Below are 13,332 nucleotides of genomic sequence, written 5' to 3' on the forward strand. Positions count from 1 at the left end.
ATGAGAAGTGACGGACACATTTTTTCTGCAGGCATGGATTTGCAGCGAATTTCTGTATTTTGCCACAGGCGAATTGTGTCGCAAAACTTCCATGAAAATTCGCTTCGGAAAAAAATTGTTGCATGTTGGGCATGGTCACGTCAAAGAAAGATGCGGGCAACAAAAAAATTGGGCAACAAATGCAAATTTTCAGCATTTTGCGAATTTTATGGCGAAGCGAAATGGGACAGATTCGTTCATCATTATGCATGAGTGCACCTTAGTGCTTATTTAGGAAACTTTTCTGCCCCAGGTGCTCTGCCATATATTTACTTCCTGCCCTGCTGAGGTCTGTGCCTGTCGCCGCTACTTAACTTGCACGTTTTAATTATAGTACAGTAGTAGTCACTGAATGACACTGCCTGGAATTAGACAAATTATTATCTACAAAAATCCCCAGATCCTTTTCAAGTAAGGATACCCCCAACACACTACAATTTAGTTACAATACAGGTATATCCAATGTTCCAATCTGGCTAGCAGTTAATAGGCTGGCTCCACTGCATGCTCCTGTCTTGGCAGCAAATGACCAGGAGTTTGTAAAGGCTAGTAAAGACCTTACTCAAAGATTTAAGGAAAAGGGCTACAAGGTATCTAGCATGCAAAGAACCCTGGCAGAAGTAAAAACAATGCAATGAAAAGAAAATACAGTACTATGAGTACGAAAATGGAAAATATAATTAAGCAATATTGGCCTATAATACAGGGAGATAAAAACCAAGGGCATTTGTTTACTCATCTACCAATGTTCAGTTATAAACGGAGAAGCACACTTAAAGATATGCTGTGCCCAAGTGAATTCAAAGCAAAGGCGAGCACACAGAACTTCCTGGGTACTCCAAAGTACGGAACTTCTCCGTGCCTTTGTGTATATTTTGCTCGGGTATAATAAAAGGTGATACAGTTAATCACCCAGCAAGAGGCCCATTAAACTGAAACATTTCTCTATGTGTGATACTAAATGTATAATATACATGCTAAAATGCCCTTGTTGCAAAGTATATGTAGGTCAGATTACAAGGCCAGTACAGACTAAAATCAAAGACCATAAAGGGAATATTCATTCCCAACTTAGGTGGTTGGTTCTAGAAGTGGTCCAAAGACCATCACATGGTGGCAATATAATAAAATTGCTCCTGCAGAAAGAGGCTAGGTGGATAAAGAAGCTAATAGCTTAACACTGTATGGGTTAAATGATACATGGAGCATTAAATGTTTTTTGTAAGCCATTGATGTATAGCCTCTAATGTGTTCTGTGTTTCCTTCTACAGATATAAATGAACCTGCCCTAGAAAACAGCCAGTTTTGGCAAGATTATCCCTTAGTGTTAACTTATTGGTTAATGGGCAGTGTATATGTTCTATGTATGTATATGCTTGGCTAAAGGACCGCAGCCTTTGGAAGACCCATCAGGGTAATTCTGGGGCCAAAAGGTTATCTTATACAATGTTGTTGTGATTCTTATTTAGGGTCAGTCTCGACATAAGCCCTAAGCAGTGACCATTTATTAGACAATGGATGGTTAAAGGAACAGTTACACTAAAAAATAAAAATGTTTTAAAATAATTAAAATATAATGTACTGTTGCCCTGCACTGGTAAAAATTGTGTGTTTGCTTCAGAAAGACTACTATAGTTAATAGAAATAGCTGTTGTGTAGCCATGGGGGCAGCCATTTAAATTGAAAAAAGGAGAAAAGGCACAGGTTACATAAGAAGATAACAGATAACTGTGAAGAATACAATGGGAATCTATGCTACTTATCTGTTATCTGCTTAGTAACCTGTGCCTTTTCTCCTTTTTTCAATTTAAATGGCTGCCCCCATGGCTACACAGCAGGGTATTTATATAAACTGTAGTAGTGTTTATGAAGCAAACACACAACTTTTACCAGTGCAGAGCAATAGTACATAATATATTAATTATTTTTATACACTTTCATTTTTTGGTGTTACTGTTCCTTTAAGTCACAATCCTGGACTTGAATTGCACCAATGAACTATATGTGAGGGAGGGGTTTTACATGCTTGATCTATTTGTACTCAAACATGTTATGCACTGTGTTCATTTGAGAAAGGGTTGTGGGCCCGAAACATGTAGTGGCACTTTTCAATAAAGTTTATTGCAGTAAAGTTATGGTTTTAGGCTTCCTCCATTTACTTTCTTTAGTGCATAATTCGCATATATATTATTTCTACCAAAGTGCATAAATTTACATTTGTCAACGTTGAACCTCATTTTCCATTTTGCTGCCCAGTTTTCCAATTTTGTCAAATCGCTCTGGAAAGTGGCAGCATCCTGCATGGAACTTATAGTTTTGCCCAATTTAGTATTGTCAGCAAAAATATATGAGGACAAGCTGGCACAGGCAAGCAGGACATGAGACCATTATGGGTGCACTAACCTCCACCATCTTCCACCACAGTCATTTTGGAAGTGTCGTAGTTTTGCAGCAGCTGCAGAGTCACAGTCTAAACTCTAAGCTTTAGAACTAACTGTGAGAAGGCTGAAGCAAATATTTGTTAAAATTTATTTTATGAATATGTTCCCAGACCCATTATTTTGTATGCTAAAAGCAACTAGCAACATAATAAAGTATATAAATGTACTCCATGCCAGCTGCAGCTATGGAGTAAATCTGTTAGTGCTAATAGATTTTTCCTAGAAGCACAACTTATATTTTAACATTTGTTTCCTTTTGGACTAAAAAATTCGGGCCATAGAGAAGACTTTGGGAAGAACATAATAGAAGATAAATAGCAATATAAACACACTGAAGGAATTGATTTAGATCAGAGCCCTGGGGATCTCCAATAAAAGGGTGAGTAAGTGTGTGGAAAATATCTTGGCAGACAAACTGAAAACATTAATCGACTCAAGGCAACAAAAAAAGGGGATCAGAACAGTTCAGACAGAGAGCACTTAATGTAGGTCTCAGCTCTCACTGGTATCAAGATTTTCATATGTGTTGTCATGTACAAATCCAGCACTGGCTTTGATGCATATGGCTGACATACATACAGGGACACAAAAAGGAGAATCCAAGTTGGCCCAGCAATTTGTATCACAAGCTGCCAAACAACTGAAATCTAAGGATTTGTATGTGGCTCACACGTGTGTTCACTCAGAATTAATGTCCCGCAGGCACAGAATGGATGTTTTACTTTGCTAAGCTGCATAAGAGTTACAATATACTGTATAATGCACATTTGTTGGTTTATTCTATTCTCCTTTGTCTCTGCATGATCTCTTCTGCAGACAGACTAAAAATGCTTTGTGTGTGTCTGCACACAATCTGTGTATTTGTGTTTCATGGTGTGGTATACAGTGACTTGTCTTTATTTACATAACCTCATTGATTCTGGAATAAGCTTTAACTTACCAATTGCCAAATCCTGATTCTCCAGCTGCTGTCTGGTTTGAATGCTGGGAAACAAAGTTCTGTAACAGCTGAAGATACACAGTTTGGCCGGTATAGTTTGTCACTATCCAAGCCTGTTCATGTTATATCTGTTTCAGTTGCAGGTCATATGAGTGGGTGGCATATTGGCTGATCTTGAGTACACCAAAAGAAACCCTTGAAGAATACATTATACAGCTTCCCAAAAACAGATAGAGATAAAGGAATATGGGGGGTTAATCTCTAAAAATGGCAACGCAATGGCCTGTCAGTATGTAATACCAACCTTTAAATGTAAGGCAAGGAAGCAAAAATTCATTTTCTGACTTTTTAAATTGTCCCTATACTCACTAGTATATGTTGTTGCTATTTCTAAACAGTTATTTAAAGGAGAAGGAAAGGCTAATAAAGAGTTAATCTCAAGCTGCAGGCATACCTTCAGTTCTCTCAATAGTGCCCTTAAGTCTCCCCATATTTCACCTGTTCAGAAGATCTGAAGCCAAACAGGAAGAAAAAATGCTGAGCTGTGTAGAGAAGATTCCCATAATGCATAGCTCCTTCAAGACTTGGCGACTTGTTACTGCACACAGGGCAGGAGTGTCCGGTTGCCATGGAGCGATGCAGCGTTGCCGAACTCTGTGACAAGCAGGTGGGGGAAGTGGGGGGGGCAGGTGCTGCGAGCGGCGGAGGGTTTGTGGCAGGATCGGGGGGGGGTTGTGGAGCTTGGGGGGGGGTTTGTGGAGCTTGGGGGGGGTTTGTGGCAGGAGCGGGGAGGAGTGGGGGGGTGTGTGGAGCTGCAGAATCTTTGTGACAGGAGCGGGGAGCTGGCTTGTGCTTTTCAGCCCATACAGACACGCTGGACATGATGGCGGTGCCGTTCACTGAAACAAGTATGTAGGTTCTACTATGTGTATCTCTGTAAATCTTTCATTAGGCAAGTCAGGAATATAGCGTTTTTAGGGCTCTGGCACATGGGGGAGATTAGTCGCCCGCGACAAAACTCCCTGTTCGCCGGCGACTAATCTCCCTGAGTTGCCTACCCCTGCCATCCCACCGGCAAACATGTAAGTCGCCGACTAATCTCCCCGTGTGCCAGAGCCCTTACACAGCAATAGTAGTACTATTTAATAGTGTGCTTAATAGGTTTTGACTTTCCTTCTCCTTTAAGAAATCTTGAAAATCCCACAGAAAAGCCTATCATTTCCACATCTGAATATGTGAATGAGGTGGTTTAAATTTAATTGGTGACCAGAAATGGATGCAGTGAGCACATTATAGCATAACTGCATATCAACATAGCTGATCCAAAAATAACATAATGCTCGGTGGTCTGATTAAGCTACTAATTTATCCGCAGTGATTTATGAAAGTTATCAACAGTTGGCAATTGGAGAACACAACTGGTGACAAGAGTATACAAAATATTTTTAGTACAACAAGTAGTGATGAGTGAATTTTTTCTCCAGACATGCATTTGCATTTCACCATTGGCATGGTTGCGTCTAAATGGGCACAGTCACGCCAAGAAAAAATGCACGCACAAAAAAGACCCTGGACAAAAGAGTTCGCAAATTGTCACCGTTTCTCAAAATTTTCTCTTGTTTTGTGAATTTTTTGGCAAATAGAAACACAACAGATTCCCTCATCACTAACGACAAGTACAAGAGAGCATAATATGTTAAAACCTGAAGAAAAACAAAGTATGTTATAGATTGAAAAATTCTAAACAACTTTTCAGTTGTTTTTTCATTATTTATTTTTTATAGTTTTTTAATTATTTGCCTTCTTCTTCCAACTCTTTGCAGTTTTTAAATGGGGGTCACTGACCCCGGCAGCCAAAAACTTGTTACTTTTTTCTTTATTCAGGTCCCCTCCTAATCATATATCAATCTCTCATCCAAACCACTCCCTGGTTGCTAAGGTAACTTGGACCCCAGCAACCAAATAGCTGCTGAAACTGCAAAGTGGAGAGCTCCTGAACTGAAAATGAACTAAAAAATGAAGACCAATTACCAATATTACTCTCTGCTTCATACTAAAAGTTAACTTAAAGGTGAACAACCTCTTTTAAAGGGCTGATTTCCGAAGATTTTCAAATGGAAGACTACTTGCGCTGAAATTATGCAATGCTCATTTGTTTCTTATTAACACATTAAAAGTTATATTTGTTGACACCCTATAGGAAAGAGTTGAATTTGAATGTTTCAAGCCATGAAATAATTTTTTAAAAAAAAACTTGGCACATTTTTCAAATTACGTTTTATAAATATGCTTGTTCATGGAGACACTTTCCTGACTGTTAGGTAAGATTTTCTTGTATTGAGTTTTAATAAAAGTGTCCTGTAATTTTGTATGTCATTTATAAAAAAAACAAAACACCAGTCGAGAAGTTAAAAAAAATCGACACTATGGGGGAAATAGGCCTCTTAGAATAAAGCTCTATATTTTTACTCTGTCTTTTTATTTGATTAAGTTTCATTTTACAATTTAGCTACTGTGCCTCATTCAATACAGCACTTTTACAGAAACTTAATAGAAATTAGGTTAATTCAAATGTATCACTTTGATTTTTGGGTGTTTCTAAGCAATTACAATGTTGGACTAGATAGCAGTTAGTGGGCATGTGCTTTAATACTTAATAAAAATTATTGGTGCCTTTTCAGTTTAGTCAAATAAATCACAGATTGCAGATTAGATATCCCACCCAAAATGTCTGAAATAATTTATTAATAGCAATAACACTGTACACCATACCTTTCAGACTGATTTTTTTTCTTTCAAATCTTATTTTATTATGAAAGCCCTGTAGATCTAAAAGGTTAGGTTACATTGTATATTCACGCACTAATTTTACAGCTGTTTGCACAAAACCTGCTGATCTACAGACAGTAGCACCCAATTAACACCACCTAATAGCTGCTAAATAGCAAGCTAATTACTTGTTTCTTCAGTGGTGCAAATTCGTTTGAGTTGCTAATAGCATATTATTTCTTAATAATAGTTACATATAGTTACATAGTTACATAGGGTTGAAAAAAGACCTGTGTCCATCAAGTTCAACCCATCCAAGTAAACCCAGCACACCTAACCCACACCTACCAATCTATACTCACATACATAAACTATAAATACAACCACTAGTACTAACTGTAGATATTAGTATCACAATAGCCTTGGATATTCTGATTGATCAAGAACTCATCCAGGCCCCTCTTAAAGGCATTAACAGAATCTGCCATTACCACATCACTAGGAAGGGCATTCCATAACCTCACTGCCCTCACCGTGAAAAACCACCTACGCTGCTTCAAATGGAAGCTCCGTTCCTCTAATCTAAAGGGGTGACCTCTGGTGCGTTGATTGTTTTTATGGGAAAAAAGAACATCCCCCAACTGCCTATAATCCCCTCTAATGTACTTGTACAGAGTAATCATGTCCCCTCGCAAGCGCCTCTTTTCCAGAGAAAACAACCCCAACCTCGACAGTCTAACCTCATAGTTTAAATCTTCCATCCCCTTAACCAGTTTAGTTGCACGTCTCTGCACTCTCTCCAGCTCATTAATATCCTTCTTAAGGACTGGAGCCCAAAACTGCACTGCATACTCAAGGTGAGGCCTTACCAGGGACCTATAAAGGGGCAAAATTATGTTCTCATCCCTTGAGTCAATGCCCTTTTTTATACAAGACAGCACTTTATTTGCTTTAGTAGCCACAGAATGACACTGCCTGGAATTAGACAACTTGTTATCAACAAAAACCCCTAGATCCTTCTCCATTAAGGAAACCCCCAACACACTACCATTCAGTAGATAGTTTGCGTTTATATTATTTCTACCAAAGTGCATAACTTTGCACTTATCAACATTGAACCTCATTTTCCAGTTTGCTGCCCAGTTATCTAATTTTGTCAAATCGCTCTGCAAAGCGGCAGCATCCTGCATGGAACTTATAGTTTTGCACAATTTAGTGTCATCAGCAAAAATAGAAACAATACTGTCTATGCCCACCTCCAGGTCATTAATAAACAAGTTAAACAGCAAAGGCCCAAGGACTGACCCCTGCGGTACTCCACTAACCACACTGGTCCAATTAGAAAATGTTCCATTTACAACCACTCTTTGTACTCTATCCTTCAGCCAGTTCTCTATCCAATTACAAATATTATGTTCTAGGCCAATATTCCTTAATTTGATCATTAACCTTCTGTGAGGTACTGTATCAAACGCTTTAGCAAAGTCCAAGTAGATGACATCAACTGCCATTCCAGCATCAAGGTTCCTACTCACCTCCTCATAAAAGGCAACTAAATTAGTCTGGCAAGATCTGTTACGCATAAAACCATGCTGGCACAAACTAATAGTATTGTGAACTGCAATGTATTCAAGTACCCTATCCCTTATTACCCCTTCCAAAAGTTTTCCTACTACTGATGTCAGACTAACAGGCCTATAGTTTTCAGGCTGAGAACGGGATCCCTTTTTAAATAACGGCACCACATTAGCAATCCGCCAGTCTCTTGGCACCATGCCAGACCTCAATGAATCCTGAAAAATTAAGTGAAGAGGTTTGGCAATCACAGCGCTCAGCTCATTTAATACCCTGGGATGAATCCCATCCGGCCCTGGACCTTTGTTTACCTTTACATGTTCAAGTCTCTTTTGAATTTCCTCCCGAGTGACCCATGCGTCAGTAGCTAAATTACTAGAACTGGGCATATTACAAGGGAAGCCTTCATTATCTGGCTCCTCAGATGTATAGACAGATGAAAAATAAGAGTTCAAAATTTCAGCTTTTTCCCCGTTTTCATCAACCAACGTACCCCCCCGTGATAATAAAGTTCCCACCCCTTCTTGCTTCATTTTTTTACTATTCACATAATTAAAAAATAATTTTGGATTCTTTTTACTCCTAGCAGCAATATCCCTTTCCATCTCTATTTTAGCTTGCCTGATAGCTTTTTTGCATGCTTTATTTGCTTCCTTGTACCTGATGAAAGTTTCTGCTGTCCCAGCTAACTTGAATGCCCTAAAAGCACGTTTTTTCTTACCAACCTCGACAATAACACTTTTATTCAGCCATAAAGGTTTTGCTTTGCGATGCCTCTCCTTGCTTACTAGGGGGATATACTGTTGCGTATACCTACAAAGCAATGTTTTAAAGATGTTCCATTTTCCTTCTGTGTCTAACCCCATGAAAAGCCTTTCCCAGTTGACACATTGCAGAGATGCCCTTATACTGGCAAAGTCTGCACGTCTAAAATTGAGTGTTTTAGTTACTCCCTTATAGCGCTGTCTCTGCAGCATTAAGCTACGCACCCAATCCTTTTATAACAGCTTATATAGCAAAACTACCTCTCACAGTTCAGAAATGATTAACCCTCCATTTGCTAAAGATGGATATTTTCTCTGATGTATGGTCAAATTAGAGCCAGAAATGGAAAATTCTAAATACATGTTCCACTGTTACCATGATAAATGTAAGGCACAACATGGATTGCAATGATAAGTAATTGGAATTGCAATAACAAGTATATTATTTTCACTTCCTTTATGCAATCACTTGACAGTTTGTGTTTGGTTGGACTGCATAGGTACATGGGCATAATGCAATAATATGACGTATACAGGCCCAAATTTGTGGCGAGGCCAAAATAGTTAACAGTGAAAAGAATAAACAAACCCCTCTTTTTCCCTGGCTATAGCCTGTTATCTTTTTTTAAAGAGCAGTTCATTATACAAAGGCTTTTTAGTGGACTGACAATTTGTTTTTACCTTGCTCAGCAGCACACAAGTCAGAATGTGTTTTTTGTTTCAGTTTTGGATTTTGCCCTGTATTCATGTAATAAATACTGATATTTGAAATACTGATACACATTGTTACTTTGTGTATTGTTACTTTGTGTGTTTGTCTTTTTCCAGAAGAGCAACAGTCTTAAATGTGTTTTTCTTTAAAAAACACATTTTGTTAAATTACTGGTTGTGAAAAAACTGTATTTAGACAAAAATGCTCATATGGAAAGTAAAATGTTTTTTTTTTTGCAGAAAGAGACAAATAGAAGGAAGAACGAGAAACTAAGTTTATAGTATTTTTTACATGTCAGTTTTAACATTATTTCAAATATTTTGAGAAAGATTCTCTAATAAAGAGATAACTCTAACTTAGTAAATCTCATACCTATATATACTGTATATGGCACAATTGACTGCCCTGATAGGCGCTCTCTTGCATGGTAAGTCCTGGTGGCAGCTGGGTAGCCAAGGCTCAGAGCCAAGGTATAAAGAAGGTAATTACAGGAATGAAGAGTGTGCCAAGCACCGTTTCCTGCAGAACTCCTTTGGGTTGGGTTGTACCATGTGAAAAATACTTCTTTCATCTGAGTAAAAGAGGATAGTTATTAAACAATGAATGAAAACATAGGTATGTCTAAATCTGCTGGTAGAGCCACAAAAACATTCACAGATCTAAACAAAAGAAAGATTGGGAAAATAATCATATATTTAACACTTAATATTGAATTAGATAACTGCAAACCATAAAGTTGTAATGGTTATTGAAACCAACAATGAATAGAATAAGCAATTGAAGTAAAAACAGGGTATTGATCAATACACATTCTTTGGCCCCATGTTTTATAAGTAAATGTGTCAGTCGTTCAATGTGTCTTGACATAGGTTCTTACATTGGCAGTTGAGCCATGTTCCTTCAGGCATTTCATTGGTTGTGTATATTAAAGCCCCTGCATGTGCTGGCCATGCACGTATTCTGGTGTGTGCACTTGATGCTTAAAGGGACACCAATGACCTACGCTCTTTTCTAGGTATCATCTGATTCCTGGTTTCTGATTTTTGGTCTGTTTGATTACTCTTCTGGTTTGTGCCTGTCCTACCCCTGGACTTTGATTACTCTGAATTTGTTATCTGACATGTTGTCTCAATATTGCCTTAATTATTATATATCCAGATGTCTCCACTGAGGTATTGCTGAACATGTTATCCAGCACTTCTGATACGCTTCTTTTTGAGCTTGTCCTGTTTCTAACCTCAGGTACAGAGTACTCAGTGGGAGGCATTGTTAATGCTATGCTTCTACAGATCCAGCAAGAATCTGATTCATTTAATCTGTGCAATTACAGAGAAACCAATAGTTTTTTTAGGTACAAGTTTGGCCTTCACTTTTGCCGAAAAATACAAAAATAAAATAGGTTTAAGCACATCAAGACTAAGTAAAATAATAGTTCTTCCTGTACCATAATAGTTAAGTCAGCAAACAATGTTCAGTCTGTCAGTAAAGCCACTAAAACCTTACAGATCTAGGCAAAATAAATCATCATGAAATAATCATACCTTTACATGTTCTTATTACACTAGACAAATGTAAATGAGAAATGAAATGAAGGTGTAGTTAACATTTAAAGTTAAGGATCCATAGCATAGTTACTATGAAACAGAATCACGTGCAAGTGTAAGATTACTGTAGGGAAAATAGTTGAATACATTTTCATCATAAGTATTAGCACTTTTGTCAACCTCATTTGATAAAGCGTTAAGAAAAAGCCTATAGGGCTCATTTATGTCTGCTGACGCAGTGAGCAGTTTTCAGTTTTCCTGAAGTGAGCACCTACTTGTGGTCTGTGTCTATAAGTCTTTTCTGCCTTAAGTTCCGAATTGAGTGCTGCATTAGTGTCCCGTAAATGTGCCCTTTTATGTTAGAGTATTGGGGTGCACTTCATCAAAATACAGCATCAGTTCAGGCCTTTATGAATCCACTAGAACCATCTGCATTTTTACAATAATGAATACTTTTTGGTCCCTGCTAGATGTGAAATATACATGAAAAATAGGCTAGCTAGTGCTTACGGGTTCAGTTTCAGTTCTAGAAGGATTTTCAGTATGTCACTATGCAGAGGCAATAAAAAACAGAACTCTGAGACATGTTCAGATGTCTGCAGCGTAACCTAGGATTAGACTTTTTTTGAACCAACCTTTTGTACAGTCCCTGGTAACACTTTCATGTTTATGATGTTGATTTCAGTTTGATTTTCAGACAAAACTTTTGGTAAAGCCAGGCTTAGCACTGTGATACCCTAAAAGACAGCTGCTTTTATTCACCCTCAGACTATTTTTTTTGCCTTCTAGCAATTCTCAGGTCTAAACCTGTCACCTCTAAAAAAGCCATTTCTCTATTGAAACAATAATTAATCATGATGCTATAACACCTTTCCATCTCCTCTGAAATGCAGGGGTTAACAGCTCATTTATCAAGTATTTGAAAGATTTTTTTTTTTTTAAAGTGATGGCAGATAAGAGGCGCAAATGTGAAGGGGTTTATGACACCCTGGGGAAATTTCTATAAAGACAAAAAAAAAAAAAAACATTATCTAGAATTTCACATGAAGGAACTGACACAAGCCTCTGATGAGTCACAGAAGATGAAACAACTGTCTTTAAAGATGATGAAAGAAATCTGTACAGTTGGAGATAAGGCTGCTTGGTTACCCTCAACCTCCTCCAAAAGATCAGTCAGCTTACGGCCATTACTCGCCAGATAAGATGCACGCAGAAAGAGATTGAAGGTTTAAAATGTAAATATAAGTATTCGTTTCAATATCTTATATCATTATAGTTTTACATGAGAAATATTTGCTTAGTACAATAAAGACAGAATGCGATGCAGCCTAAACCTCTGTTAACAGGGTCATTAGTATTTAATTGTAAAAAAAAGTGGTCTATTGCATACAGGAATGAGCTAGTCTAATTAGCCTTCTAGGTACTTAAAGGAATACTGCAATGGGAAAACATATTTTTTTTAAAACGCATCAGTTAATAGGGCTTCTCCAGCAGAATCCTGCATTGAAATCTGTTTTTTAAAAATACAAATGGATGTTTTTATATTTGATTTTGAAATTTCAAATGTTTTTCATTTCCCAGGGTGCTACAGCCATGTGACTTCTGTTCTGATAAACCTCAGTCACACTTTACTGATGAGCTGCAAGTTGGAGTGATATCACCCCCCCTCCCAGCAGCCGACCAGCAGAACAATGGAGCAAGATAGCAGCTCTAAGTAGATATCAGAATAGCACTCAATAGTAAGAAATCCAAGTCCAGCTTGGGACTCCTCCAGTTACATGGGAGTAGGAGAAATAATAGGTTACCTGAAAGCAGTTCTAATGTGTAGCGCTGGCTCCTTCTGAAAGCTCAGACTCAGGCACAGTGCACTGAAATGGCACCTACACAACAATATTACACCTAAAAAATATATTTGTTGGTTCAAGAATAAAATTTTAAATGGTAGTGAATTATTTGCTATGTAAACAGTGTAATTTAAAAAAAGTACACCATAAACATCATGACAGAATCCCTTTAAAGAGCCTATGCATGTTGTTATAATCTTCCTTTGCTTTGCAAGACGGATATGGTAGTCCTTACTTTTGTCTAACTTAATTTATTGCCTAAATAAATGTCTGCACACATAGGGGCAGATTTACTAAAGCACGAATTCGAATCCCGAATGGCAAGAATTCAGATTGGAAACGAAAATTTAGCGACTTTTTCGTCACCGTCGCAACTCTATCGTATTTTGCGCGACTATTTAGTCGCCAAAAAAACGTTCCAACTTTGCATGATTTTGGAAGCCTCACAGAGGAATAAATGGCACTCTGCAGCTCCAACCTGGCCCAAGGAAAGTCACGATACTGAAGCTTGAATGAATCCAAAACTTTCTTACTTGGTGCGACAATACAAATTTGTCGCAAAATTTTGTCACAAAATACGAAAAAGTCATGACGGCGGCGAAAAATTTGCGGAAGATACGGAAAAGTCACGACAGCGATGAAATTGTCGCAAAAAACCCGCACATTACGAAAAAAACGCATTCGGATGCATTCGAAGCGTTCGT

The sequence above is a fragment of the Xenopus tropicalis genome, chromosome 8 (genome assembly GCF_000004195.4).
Source record: "Xenopus tropicalis strain Nigerian chromosome 8, UCB_Xtro_10.0, whole genome shotgun sequence".
Classification (NCBI taxonomy): domain Eukaryota; kingdom Metazoa; phylum Chordata; class Amphibia; order Anura; family Pipidae; genus Xenopus; species Xenopus tropicalis.